The 15067-nt window shown below is 43.1% G+C and overlaps 1 pseudogene; it reads left to right on the forward strand.

Annotated features, from left to right (window-relative positions):
• LOC140843275 (tyrosine-protein kinase Fer-like) overlaps positions 1-14793 on the forward strand; it is a 74237-nt pseudogene extending 59444 nt beyond the window's left edge.
• The last annotated feature ends 274 nt before the right edge of the window (positions 14794-15067 follow it).

The following is a 15067-nucleotide window of genomic DNA, read 5'->3' on the forward strand; positions in this document are numbered from 1 at the left end:
TGCCTCTAAGGAAAGGAGTTAATAGAATAGAGCTATTTACATGTGGTCTGAGGGTTCAGCTTGATTACTTTACAGGCTCTATTTATATTATACAGGAGAAAGTGGTGCAGGCATAAGAGGACTGCTTTGAATGGGGATAAAGGTAAATTAATAAGAGTAAAGGTTTGTGTAAGTTAATTTTTAATAATTGAGCTTTTTGGATGTGTTGTGTTACCTCCTTGAGTTCTTCAGTTTTTACGGTTAAGTCTCTAGGACTATTAAGATCTGAGGGTCTTTGCAAGGTATTGAAGAGATGTTGCAGTTTATAAGTAGGAATATTTAATAATGTTTGGATCCAATTGATATCTCTTAATAATCTTTGAAAATCATTTATAGTTTTAAGATGAGATGTCTGAAGGGCCCCCACCAGTAAGATGGTGAACTTTCGGCTTCTCTTTGGGGGGAGCGGGGAGCCCTCAGTTCCTGCCGGTACCACCTGAAGCCCAATCACCTCTTGCCCCCCTCCCCATCCCAGCACCTAGCCAATAGCCACCAGCCCCATAGAAGTAACACCACAATCACCCCATGCCCCTTCCTATATAACCCAGCACCTTTCCCTAATAAAGCGGAATTCTCCGGTGAATTGCTGCTGTGTGTCGCTCCTTTCCTTTCATTGGTGCCAAAACCTGGGAGACGGGACACCCCAACTGGGCCCCGTCTTCCCCCCGACACCAGCAGCAGCTTGCCCTCGTTCTCTTTTTCCGGCGCTGGCTCATCACACTCACCACTCCTCCCTGGCCTTTAGGTAAGTTTTCCCCTGGAGGGCCACTCTTCCCGGAGCTATCGCAGTGCCATTGACCAAGATCATCCGGGAAAGCTCTGACGCTCAGGGACGAGGAGGGAACTCTTCCCGCCTCCGGCCTTCACGGCTGCAGCAGACCCTCAGGCCCCCCTCCAACAGCCATAAATTGCCACCTCCGGTCTTCACGGCTGCTGCAGACCCTCAGGCTCCCCTCCCACAGCCATAAATCACTGCCTCAGGCCTTCACAGCTGCAGCAGACCCTCAAGCCCCCCTCCCAACAGCCATAAATTGCCACCTCCGGCCTTCACAGCTGCTGCAGACCCTCAGGCGCCCCCTCCAACAGCCATAAACCCCGCCTCAGGCCTTCACGTCTGCAGCAGACCCTCAGGCCCCTCCTCCAACAGCCATACATGAGGTGACTCTTTGTGGATGAGAATGCTCCCTTTTCCCCCTTCGTCCTTCCGTTCCATTCTGTCTACCGAAATCCTTTCCATCCGCCGAAAACTCCTAGCGCTAGGTACCTCATGACTCCAGCACTCTGCCTTCTTAGGGAAGTCTGAGTGACGACCCACACTTCCTAAGAAACTCCGACTCGTATACGAGTTTCCGCAGACCACCAAGGATCATCGGGGACACCCTTTGTCTCCTTGCTGTCTGCCTCCAGTCCGAGGATTTCCATTTGTCTTCCCCTGTTTGTCTCCTTCTCTGTCCTTTAACCATGGGAGCCTGCTCATCCCTCCCTGAAAGTTCACCTCTTGAATGCCTGCTTAAGCATGTGGCTACCCTCTCCCTGACACCTGATATAAAACCAAAACTTCTCCGTAAATACTGCTCCCAAGATTGGCCAACATACCCCCTAGACAATAACAACCAATGGCCCACAGGGGAAACTCTTGATCCTAACATCACTCGTTATCTCTTTAACTACTGTGAGCGCCTGAAAAAATGGAAGGAGATTCCCTATATCGAAGCTTTCCGCCTCCTCCTCCCCCCGCCCCCCCAAGTTCTCCTAGCGTGCAAGCCCCCACCCCCGCAGAAGCCTCCCGTTCACTCCCTTCCCCTTCTCCTACAACAGCCTTTCTCCCTTCCTCCCCCACCATCTCCCTCCCCCATCTCACCTCCTCCACCTTCATCCCCTGCAGATTAAGTCTGAGCCTTTCAGCCCCCCTTTATCTATGTCCCGGGGGCCTCCTCCGTCTTTGCCCTCATCACCTGTTTCTCCCCTGTTAGAGACTGCCTTTGTCTTCTCACATATTTGTAAGCAGAATAAGAAAGCACCTTCCCCGAACGCAGCATGAGAAAGCACAAGCTTGAGAACAACTGGTGCAGTCCTTAGAAGTAATCTGTCCACAAAAACATATCTTGTCCTCGAAGACGAGCCAAGACTCCTCACTCTGAAAATAGGGAGACCTTGAAGATGTGTAGAAACACCACCCCTGCTTCTAGCTATGCCCTTCCCCTACTCCCCAACGTAGCAAGAATGGAAAACAAAGAACATTCTGTTTATGCATTCCATAAGTAACTAAAAGGAGCCCTGCTGTAGCTCAGTTGGCAGAGCATGGGACTCTTAACCTCAGAGTTGTGAGTTTAAGCCCAACTGGAGTGGCAGAGGTAAGCAGCTGGGCTGCTGGCTGGCGACGCATGGGAGCGTCAGCCCTCCCAGTTCTTTCTTTCTTTCTTTATTTTCTTCGCCCCACCTTCTGCACTTCAAGACCTGCTCGACTCGGCGCGGCTGGATTGCATCACTCCCCCACAGACTGAGCCAGAACCCTTCAGTCCCCCTCAGACTCAGTCCCAAAAGCCTCCCAAAATTATCGCGCCCCCTCTGGGATGTAGATTAGACAGACTCACTCAAGCCCTATTACAGTATACCAGCTTAGACCCAGAAACACCTGACAGAAGACATGTCCTTATGACATACTTCCTAGTTCAAAGCTACCCCTACATTAAAGCTAAACTCAAAAAGTTAGAACAGGGCCCCGCTACCCCACAGACTGAGATCCTAACAGTGGCCTTTAAAGTCTTCCATAACCGAGAGGAGGAGAGAGAACGCCGTAAATAAAAGGCTGATCAGGCCAATTTCCAAATGTTAGCCCAGCTGATAAAACCACAACTTGGTCGCCCTTCTACAAACAAGCGCCCCCCAGGAGATTGTTTCAAGTGCGGACAAGAACGACATTGGTCAAGGGTGTGCCCCTCCCCCAGATCTCCTACCACCCCATGCCCCAGATGCCACAAAAAGGGCCACTGGGAGTCTGATTGCCCAGCCACCCGAAGGGGAGGCTGGATGAACAACCCCCATCCTAAGCCCGCCTTAGTGGGGCTGGCAGAAGAAGATTGATGGGGCCCGGGGGCTTCTCGCCCGACCATTTCCATCACCAAACAGGAGCTCAGTGTTACTTTAATAGTAGACGGTTGCCCTATCTCCTTCCTCCTACATACAAGAGCCACCTTCTCAGTCTTGCGAGAATACCGGGGCCCTACCATGCCTGCCATTACTCCTGTAGTCGGGGTAGGAAGTAAACAGATTTTCCCATTAAACTCCCCCCTCCGTTTTATTCACAATCCAAGACAATCCCATACCTTTCTCCCACTCCTTCCTAGTTATGCCCCAATGTCCCATCCCTTTACTAAGACGGGACATCCTTTCCCTCTTCCACGTTTCCATAACTATATCCACTCCCACAGCCCCCAGTACTCCCTTTCTGATAGCCCTCATAGCCGACAACCCCCCTCTACCCAATGAAAGCTCTGGTTCCGCCCTCATACATCTGTAAATCCGAAAGTTTGGGACATTACAAGCCCCTCCATAGCTCTATGTCGTCCTGCCTCTATCAAATTACATGACCCCTCTCAGTATATCTGTCAGGCCCAATATGCCCTAACCACTTCAGCCCTCATAGGCCTCCAATCCATCATTCAAGATCTCTTAAACAAAAATTACCTCAGACCCACTCACTCCCCGTTTAATACCCCCATATTAGCTGTTAAAAAACCAACAGATCTTTTCGCCTCGTCCAAGAACTTCGCCTCATCAACATGGCTGTTGTCCCTATCCATCCCTTAGTTCCAAATCCATACACCCTTTTATCGCAGATCCCTGCCTTGGCATCCCACTTCTCAGTCCTAAATCTCAAGGACGCATTTTTCTATCCCTCTAGACCCCTCCTCCCAAGATTTTTTCATCTTCACCTGGACGGACCCATACACAAAACATTTTAAACAACTCACTTGGACAGTTTTGCCACAAGGCTTCCGAGATAGTCCCCATATTTTTAGACAGGTCCTAGCTCAGGACCTCAAACAATTTAATCATGATCATTCTGAGTCCACCTTATTACAATACGTGGACGATCTTCTACTCTGCAGTCCCTCATGAGAACAGTCTCATCTTGACACTGCCTCTTTACTTAACCTTTTAGCTTCCAGAGGTTACCGAGTATCTCCCGTCAAAGCTCAAATCTCTTCCCCTTCTGTCACATACCTCAGATTCCTCCTATCTCAACAAAGAAAGTCCATTACCTTAGACAGAAAACGGCTTCTCTCTGACCTGCCCGTTCCCAAAACCAAGACAGAAATCCTTTCCTTTCTAAGCCTGGCTGAGTATTTTAGAACCTGGATCCCTAACCTCTCCCTGTTAGCAAGACCCCTATACGACCTCAGCAAGGGCCCCCCTGAAGAACCATTATCCTCCTCACCCCGACACTCCTTCATTAAGCTCCGTCGAGCCCTTGTAGAAGCCCCAGCTCTCCATCTCACTGATTTGTCGAAACCCTTCTCATTATACATTCATGAGAGGTCCAGTCAAGCTCTAGGAGTCCTAGGCCAATATCCTTTGCCCCAGTAGCTTATCTCTTCAAGCAATTAGACCCCACAGTTCAGGGATGGGCCCCCTGCCTAAGGGCATTAGCCGCTAGACAGCTCTTGCAGAAAGAAGCTCATAAACTGACATTCAGGGTGCCCCTTACCATTCTGTCCCCACATCACCTAAAAGATCTCTTAACCTACAAACGTTTACAGACTCTCCCTTCCTCCAGACTCCTGACCTTACTGTCCTCTTTCCTCCAAAGTCCTGTTCACCCCCTTTGCCATCCATACCCGAATCATGACTTTTTCCTCCTTTACTGCTCTCTCGCTTTTTTTCCTCATTCCTATTGTCTTCCCCACCACCCCAGCCTCCTTTGTATGGCGATTCAAAGTCAGACAGACTTATGCATAGCATCAAACAAAAGTTACTGCCCTCATTGCCACACCAGACTGCCCTCTGAAAGGCTGCTCTGAGCCTTTATACCTCCACTTTCCTCCCTCCACCGAAGTGTTCACTAGCAGCTACCCTTATTCTCCCTACCTCTGCTTCCTCTATGACCAAAGACAAGCCTATTTCAGGCAATAGCCAGACACCTACGGGGGATGTCCCTACTAGTCTTATGCCATTCACTACATGGGTAACTCCCAGTACCCACAGTATTACTCCTCCAACCATTTCATGAAATATCCCAACGGCTCATTCTCCTTATCAATCCCAGATCCCTGGGACTCTCGATGGGCTGCCAGAGTCACAGCCTCAGTTTACTACGGGGGGTCCTCAACCCCCCACAGTACCCTTCATATCTCTCGAAAGTATGTTCCCTCTCAATCCCAGATCTCTCAAGTTGCATCAGATATCAGACATTCCGAAAAAGTCATTATCCAAACTCTTGACGGCGCCTCTTCATCTTCTCATTCCTCCTACTCTTGGTTACAGCTCATTCAAGACACCACCATCTTTCTCAACCACACCCTTAACACCACCAATTGTTTCTTGTGTGCATCACTACAGCACCCACTGCTGGCCGCCGTGCCCCTTAATATTTCCAACTACTCCTTCCATGCAGAAGGACAACCCCTCTGCCCCCTGGCAGACATACCCCTTTGAGAACCAGAATACGCAGATAATCTCACCATCCACCACTGTGTAAGCCCAACTCCACCCCCCTCCTGCACACTTCACTGACTCTCTATCTACACCCCTACCTCTGGCTCTAAGACTTTTACGCAACCGGGACACTTCTTTTAGTGTAATGGCAGTCTTTTCAACTCACTGCCTCCCAAATCCGATACACCCTGCATTCTCGTCACCCTAATCCCACAGCTTACACTTTACAGCATGGCAGAATTTCTTGAGCTCCAACCTCCCTTGCCCTCACGCACAAAAAGGGCTGCTTTCCTTCCCATCATGGTTGGTATCTCTTTGACCACCTCAGCCATTGAGGCAGGGTTTTCGAGAAGAGCCTTGGGTCACTCTCTATGGGCAGTTAGAAATCTCAACGCCAAACTTGAGGGAGCCCTGACATCCACTGCCGATTCCCTAGCCTCTCTCCAAAGACAGGTCACTTCGCTAGCTAAAGTCACCCTTCAAAACCGGCGGGCCTTAGATCTGCTTACAGCCGAGAAGGGCGGCCCCTGCGTCTTTCTTCGAGAAGAGTGCTGCTATTACATCAACGAGTCCGGCATTGTAGAAAGTGACATCACCAAACTCACTACCTTGCCACCAGCCTCCACACTGCTTCCAATTCCAACCCATTCTCTTCAATACTAACAAACACCCTCCTTACCTGGGTCTGGCCCATTGCAGGCCCCATAATAATCATTCTTCTCACCTCTCTCCTCTTACCCTGTATAATAAAGTTCATCAAATCCCAAGTCGGAAAAATCTCTAATCAAGCTTTCAACCAGCTTTTACTCAGGAACTACTAGCTTCTGGCCACAGAAGATCCCTCACCCTCACGTAACCTCCTCACCACACGCTGAGATGGACCCCTCTCCACTGGAAACTGTTTCTTAGAAACAATGGCCGCAGACGCCTGGCTCCTGACACCCATATCCTCTTGGCATCATTGGAATCAACAAGTCCTCGACCTATGGTTACAGGGAACCTTCATTGATTTCCAACCTGAAGAAGTCCACATCTACCCATCCTTACTGTGGAGAGTCCTATCAACCCTTTCCTCCCAATCCTCAAGCCCTCACTCCCTTCTCCACCCCTGTTCAGCAGGAAGCAGTCAGAGAGAAAGCAACGTCCACAACCCCATAGAGGAGAAAGGGGGGAATGAAGGGCCCCCACCAGTAAGATGGCGAACTTCTGGCTTCTCTTCGGGGTCCTCAGTTCCTGCCGGCGCCACCTGAAACCCAATCACCTCTCGCGCCCCCTCCCAATCCCAGCACCTAGCCAACAGCCACCAGCCCCGTAGAAGTAACACCACAATCACCACATGCCCCTTCCTATATAACCCAGCACCTTTCCCTAATAAAGCGGAATTCTCCAGTGAATTGCTGCTGTGTGTCACTCCTTTCCTTTCAATGTCCTTATCTGAATTTTCTGAGGGATTATTGAATTTTCTTGAGTTCTATTCCCCAAGTAATTCATTGGGTATTGTATTTGTATTTTATCAGGAGCTATTTATAAGCCCCATTGTTTTCATTCAACTTCGGTCTCATTGAGAATAGTAGTAAGAGATAGATGTTTATGTAGAGTTATGAGAATATCATCCATATTATGAATGATATAAGCTGAGGGCCATTTCCTACAGATAGGCTGAAGAGCCCTATGCACATAATTTTGGCAAATTATGGGGTTCTTTATCATTCCTTGAGGAAGCCTTTTCCATTGAAATCTTTCTGAAAGGGACTGTAAATTTAAAGAAGGGACAGTAAAAGCAAATTTTTCCCTATGTGTTATGGCAAAAGGAATTGTAAAAAAAAACAGACAAACAATCTGTAAGATCAATTATAACCATGTTGCAGTCTTTTGGAATCATAGTCAGAGAAGGGAGGCTTTGTTGTAAAGGTCCCATAGGTTTAAGAATTGCATTAATGTGTCTTAAGTCATGTAAGAGTCTCCAATTTCCTGACTTCTTTTTTATAACAAATACAAGGGTATTCCATGGGCATGTGGGAAATTCTAATCTATCTAGCTGAAGATGTTCTTAAACTGATGTGTGTAAGGACACCAGTTTTTCTTTATTAAAGAACTATTGATCGACCCAAACAGGCACAGGGATAATGTTTCCCTGTCTGTGATCCTTTTTAAAAATCTCTCATAATATTAGCCCAGTCTGTTTGAGGGTTCCCTGTGGTGGCAACCAATAACAATGTTTCTTAATATATTTATAAAACTGAGCAAAATCTCTTTTAGAAGTTTCACTCCTGATGTCCTTAGGAGGGCATGGAACAATTTTAAATAATCCTCCGGTTTAGCTGTTTTAGTTTCAGTTTGGCCCATTATAGTGTCCCTGACGTCTCGATCCTATCCCTATGTGCGATTTCCTGGGAGTCTTACCAGATCCACGGTCTTCGAAGCCTGCTCGCTCTGCTTTTCAAGGGTCGCCCGAGTGGAGCTTCCCCACTCTGGGTTTCAAATGTCACTGTTCTGAGTTTCAACTGTCCCTGTTCTGAGTTTCAATCGTCCCTGTTTGGGCACCACTTGTCAGTCCCCTTCCCACCTCTGACCCACAGATAAGGGAGGAGACGAGATGAGATATCGAAGACCTGAAAGGATCAGCCAGGGGACTCAAGGCGTAACAGCTCAAGAGCAATGCTGAAAAGGCACTCCTCACATTTACTGAGTAAATGAACTTACAATGAACTCCAACATCATTCTCCAGCCTTGAGTCTAGCCCAAGGCTGCGACACTTCTCAAGAATACCAAAACTGTGTGAAGGTGGCTCCGAGCCATGAGAACTGCTTTGGTTCTCATCACTCAGTCCTTGATTACACATCAACAGACTGTGTAGGAAAACCAATCAGGTTATGTGTCCTTACACATTTGATTTCTGCATTACTTGAATTATGTATTAACCCCATCAATCCCAAACCATTTGACCCAGGAATTCCACTCCTAGGAATGTACCCAAAGAAAACAAGTTCTCATATTCAAAAAGACATCTGCACCCCTATGTTTACACTACTTACAATAGCCAAGATATGGAAGCAACCTAAGTGTTCATCAGTAGATGGATGAAGAAGAGGTGGAACATATACACAATGGAATACTCTTCAGCCATAAGAAGAAAACAAATCCTACCATTTGCAACAAGATGGATGGAGCTAGAGGGTATTATGCTCAGTGAAATTAGCCAGGTGGAGAAAGACAACTACCCAATGATTTCCCTCATTTGTGGAGTATAACAACAAAGAAAATCTGAAGGAACAAAACAGCAGCAGACACACAAACTCCAAGAAGGGACTGGCGGTTACCAAAGTGGGGGGTGGGGAAGGTGGGCAGGGAAGAAGAGGATTGAGGGGTATTATGATTGGCACACATGGTGTGGGGGGGATCATGAGAAAGACAGTGTAGCACATAGAAGGCAAATAGTGACACTGTGGCTCTTACTACACTCATGGATAGTGACTGCATTGGGGTATGGGGCGGACTTGATAATATGGGTAAATGTAGTAACCATTGTTTTTCATGTGAAATCCTCATAAGAGTGTATATCAATGATACCTTAAGATAAATAAGTAAGTACGGTTATCATAAGCCACAGATTAGGAACTTTGTCCCAAATATGCAAAAATTTTCCTGACTGAACCAAATCATCAGAAACCTAGGTGCCTGGATCACTTTATTTTGGTGTCATTATTCCTTACTAGTAGTTGAAGTTCTGGCCATTGGCTGACATTCAGGACCATTACATCCATTTATCATTTACTGAATGGACAGGGCAGACACCAATTACAATAGTTGGGATGAGGATTTAATTATGTATATATAACTGTCAAATCACTACGTTGTACACTTGGAACCAATATAATATTGCCTGTTAACTACACTTCAATAAAAAAATACAAATAAATATATACACACATAGATTTTAAAAGGACAGGGCTGCTTCTTTATGAGAAAGCAAAGTTGTTTCAGGCCCCACAGCCAGAAAATGTTCACTATGACTGGCTTTTTATTTGACACTCTAATTCCTGTAACTACATTACCTTCTCTGTGTGGCCTGCCACATTTCTCAGAGCTGATTCACGGCCAATGTGTATGTGACATTTTGGGGGTATTAAACTTATCTGGGGTATTAATTCCACCCAGAAATCAGATTTTCTCTTTTATGTCTTAAATACCATAGCTTATGTTTTTTAATAGATACTTTTTGGAACATGGCAGGGTAGAAATAAAAGAATTACACAATTATTGGAAAAAAATAAGGCTACTACAATTTCCACCCATACTTGGTTAAGGTGCTTCCTTGAAATAAAAAATGGCCCTACACCATGGCCCAGTGACTTTCCAACAATAAATAACAAATCACTTGTAGATCATTTAATAAGGCAAGATGTGGTAATATTTGCCCTTACCATTTAAGACAAGGTAGATGCACAATTGTCTTCCTTCTCACGAGCCTCCAAGAAAGGTTCATAGTTTATATAAAGATTTGAGAGCTCTTTGGAACAAAATCCAGAAAAACTTGACGTTAGATCTTCTTGAGAATTGGGTGCAAGTTATAGACCCAGGAAACTGCACACACCACAAACTTGCATTCAGTTTCTGGTGGTCCATAGATATCTTCCACATCCACTTAGGAGCTTGAAGAACTCCTTTCTAGAAAATGGCAATCTTAGACACAAGCCACTAGAGCTCAGAGCCTGTCCTGAGAGAAAAATCCTGCGTATTACATGATTTTCATGTAAAAGGTTCAAAGATGGGTAAGGGATTAGGGATAGCTCCTACTCACATTACTTAGTAATTAAATTCTCATACTGTGATTAACTGCCTCAAAATACCCTGCTTTTTCAGTGACTCCACATGATCACTCTGTATTGTACAGCAGTAAGCCCTGCCTCATCCAACTTCCTTACCCAGGCCTATTACTCCTCACAGGACCTCCCTCCACCTAATATTAAATAGTCGGTGTTTGCCTCCAGTGACTAGAACATAAGTTCCACGAGGGCAGAACTTTGTTTTGCTCAAGGATGTACCTCTGGAGTGTTTAAGAGGCACTCAGATGTTTATTGAATATTCTACAGGATTCTCTACAGCAGGTTTTTGTAAATAGTTTTACTGAACTCAGTCATGCTCATTCACTTACATATCACTTATGACAGCTTTCACACAATAATGGCAGAGCTGAAGACTTGCACAGGGACCACATAGCCTGCAAAGCCTCAAATATTTACTGTATCTGGCCCTTTACAGAAAAAGATGACTGACCCCCAGTAGCATTCATTTGGTCCTTATTTCTCAAGCTAGATTGGAAGCACCCCAGGTACAGAAGTTAGTTCCTAATACTCCTTAGTGCCTAGAACAGAGCAGATGCTTAAAAATAGCTCACTACACAAATACAGATTTCTGACATAAAATATAAATTATTCTTGTACAGTTAAATATAGAGTTAGTGGTTTCCATCCTCAATGCATTTCTAGCATGGGCACGAGCAAAGAATACCTATGTTCAGTGTTTTGGGGGACAGAGAAGAGATACTGATACTAAGTAGTAGTGAGCTTTCTAGTTCAAACTCACAATCATATTATCTTTATAATGTGAATCCAACACAGCTGGAAAGCTCCTCCTTGTTATATTTCGGGAAAATGATTTTGAGGTGAACCACAGTTATTTTCTCTATGTCAAAATCATTTTGATGATGTATCATTTCTTTTTATGCTGGCGCATCATGGGCACTCAGCGGTCACCAAGTGGATCGCTCTCTCAGAAGCATTGTGGTCATTAAGTTTTGCAAATTACTATTACCTGAAAAAGGGCATCAAGATTTTTATCCCTTTGCCCATTCTAATATATGCTCATCATTTCCCAATCCTTTAAATTATGGACTCTATTTTCATTCTCTTAAAAGGTTTAATTTACATAGGTGTCATTGGTTTTAAGAAACTGAAGAGTAAGTGGCCAATTCTAGGCATGATTTCAGCGTGCGTGCAGAGGTGAACAAATAGAGACTTTTTCATATTAGGTATGTCATTTGAAAACACTGTAGCCCATGGACTAAGAAAGAAATGGGAAGAAAGGGCTAGGAACCTTACTGAATTATCTTTGCCAAGTTATTGTGAATAAGAAACAATATACACAATGATATACAATCACTTGAGAAAACTGTTGTTTATTTAGAAAAAAGATTACACTGGTAGAATTCAGTTGATAAAAAAATTTTCTTTTAAAAATGTCATTGTGAAACTTTCCCAGATGAAAGTTCAGCAATACAAAGCTTCTCTAGCTGTAGAATTAAACACAATTAACTTTTGATCCCCCCTCCCACCAATTTGTCTAACATAATAACAAGAAAAAAATGGCCAAAGACAAGTGAGTGCTGGTACCTCCTTATTTTTTTTCAAGATTTTAATGTTGTATACATACTATATAAAATGATTCTTAAGAATTGTGTAAGACTGCTCTCACTTTGTTTTTAGTGACCAATATTAACAATAGGCCAAATAATAAATTTAAACTGAGTTTTAAAATGAGGTAAATTCAAAATGGTTCAATATTGTTCTTTTTGTTTCAAACAATGGAAAGGAAGCATTTCAGACTGAAACAAACAAACAAAAAACCCCCAACTAAACCCAGGCAATGCTTAGTTAACCTAAAATGAAATTCTGTACACATGTAACCTTATTTGCTTTTTGGGAACTGTATGCAGCACATTGTGCTAAAAGTATGGAATAGTTAACACTTTCAGTCATTTACTGGAAATAAACATGTAGAAACTAAGCAAAAAGTTAAAAACTTTAATGCACAACTCAACTTCCAAGTTTTCAGCACGGAGCAATAAAGCAGATAAATGAATAATTTAAGTAGATGCAAATGGACCGGACCTCTTCATTCATAATTCTTGGCAATCAACTCAGGAAAATTAATTTCTTCACACAGCTGAACAATTCCATTCCAATCTCATCTGAAAGAAAGAAGGTGATTATATTGACAGACAAAAAAGGAAAGGAGGAGAAAGGAAAGGAAGAAGGGAGGGAGAGAGGAGGGGAAGGGGGGAGATAGACGGGGAAGAGGGAAAGCAGGAGGGAAGGAGAGGAGGGGAGAGGAAGAAAGGAAGATTGATTTAAGAAAGAAATCGGTGAGTTCTGTCAGTAACAAAGGCTTGAATAAAGTCTCTCAATGATGATGAAAAATATCTGTGTATTTTTGATCATCTACTCTTAGAAACCATTAAAGACAGGGCACACTTCTAAAAAAACCAGTGAATATTTTGGCTGTAAGAGGGAGGGATCAGAAGAGAAAAAGGAGGGAAAAATGAAATAGAAGTAAAACATTCCACAGGGGCAAGTAAAAGCTTGTCAAAAGTAAACAGAACACACAGCAATGAAAAGGAATTAATTTTACATGATCAACAACAAAAAAATGATATTTCATTTTTCACAAGAACACAATTTTAACAGTGACTTATATTAAGATGCAATGTCTGCTAAATTATAAAAATTGCTTTAAAAATATCTTGACTTCATTATAGTCATTTACTTTTATGTATTGACATTTTTCAAATACTGCATATTTAAATAAATTCAAAACATGATCATTACATGTGGCAAACAGCTTCATATCTGCCTAACATTGTTCTCAAATTTTAAACTAATGCTTAATGCATTAAACTTTATTGACAAAATACTACATTCAAATATTTCATAAAACCAGAACTAGAAGGGCCTTAGAAATCATATGCATGATATGCTGACAAATAATTTACATACTGTTTCTATACAGCATTCTGTTTATACCAAGTATAATCTTGACATTACCAATTGTATTTGTAGATACACTAAACTTGAACTTACAATTTTAATACCTAAAATCCATTGTTCATGTCCATCATTTATGACAGAAAAACAAAATGTGGTAGTACACATTCATACAGTGGAGCATCATTCAGTTATAAAAAGAAATGAGGTTCTGATACATGCTGCAACATGGATGAACCCTGAAAACATGATGCTAAATAACAGAAGCCAGACACAAAAGGCTGCATATTTCATTATTTCATTTTTATGAAATATCTGAAACAGGCAAAGTCATGAAGACAGAGAGTACATTATTTGTTCTAGGGGCTGGGGCAAGGGGAGAATTGGGGCCTCTTTTTGGGGTGATGGAAATGCTCTAGAATTACTGGTGATTGTTACAACATAGTGATTATACTAAAAACCACTTTTAAATGGCAATTTTTATGTTCTGTAAATTTTATCTCAAATTTTTTAAATTACCCCCCAAAAAGTTAATATTCTAATAAAGAGTATCATGATATCAGTAGACATATAGGGCCATAAGTAGAATAATAAATCGATTTTCAATCATCAAGACGTCACAATAGAATTACATCAATGATAGTTTTGATGACATATTTAAGGGCATATCAAAGGATAAAACTGTTGTTCCTGTTAAAATACACGAAGATGATTTTTCTCAGGAACTGAAATTAAAATTTTAAAACATGATTCCAAAATCCTCAAGCAATATAATCATCCCAATATTGTCAAGCTTATAGGAGTTCACACACAAATACCGCCTATCTACAACATTAAAGAATTGGTGCCAGGAGGTGATTTCCTCTCCTTTCTGAGAAAAGATAACTAAAACAGTGAAATTTTCATTAGAGGCTGCTTCTGGATGGTGAATCTTGTGTAAAAACTGTATACACAGGGACCTTGCTGCAAGAAACTGCCTGGAGGTGAAAACAATACTCTGAAAATCAGTGACTTTGGAATGTCTTGTCAAGAGGATGGTGGTGTGCATTCATCTTCTGACTAAAAGCAGACTCCGATTAAATGGACAGCACCAGAAGCTCTTAGTTAGGGGAGAGAACGTTCTGAGAGTGATGCATGGAGCTTTGGCATCCTCCTCTGGGAGACCTTCAGCTTAGGGGTCTGTCCCTGCCCTGGAATGACAAATCAGCAAGCACAAGAGCAAGTGGGAAGAAGATATGGGAGGTCAGCCTCTCAGCAGTGTCCAGAGCATATTTATAAAATAATGCTGAAGTGTTGGGATAACAAACTTGAAAAGTGCACTCAAAGGCAGTGAACTTCAGAAAGAACTGCCATTAAGAAGAAAGTCGTACAGTGATTGAACAGTGCCAAACTCAGCCTTCAGGACTCTGTCCTCCAGCAGAGTAGTATTTGCTTCTCATTAACAATGAATTTATACCACATTGCCTGGAACATTCTTCCAAGGTTTTTCTTTTAATTAACTATTTTTAAAAAAATATGCGCTACTTTAACCATTGTAAATAAGAAAAAGGCTCTAAATGCAAGAGATCAAATAGATCTCTCTTTTTCACACCTAGGCCTGTTGATGT

Source organism: Manis javanica, chromosome 1, assembly GCF_040802235.1.
Source record: "Manis javanica isolate MJ-LG chromosome 1, MJ_LKY, whole genome shotgun sequence".
NCBI classification, from domain to species: domain Eukaryota; kingdom Metazoa; phylum Chordata; class Mammalia; order Pholidota; family Manidae; genus Manis; species Manis javanica.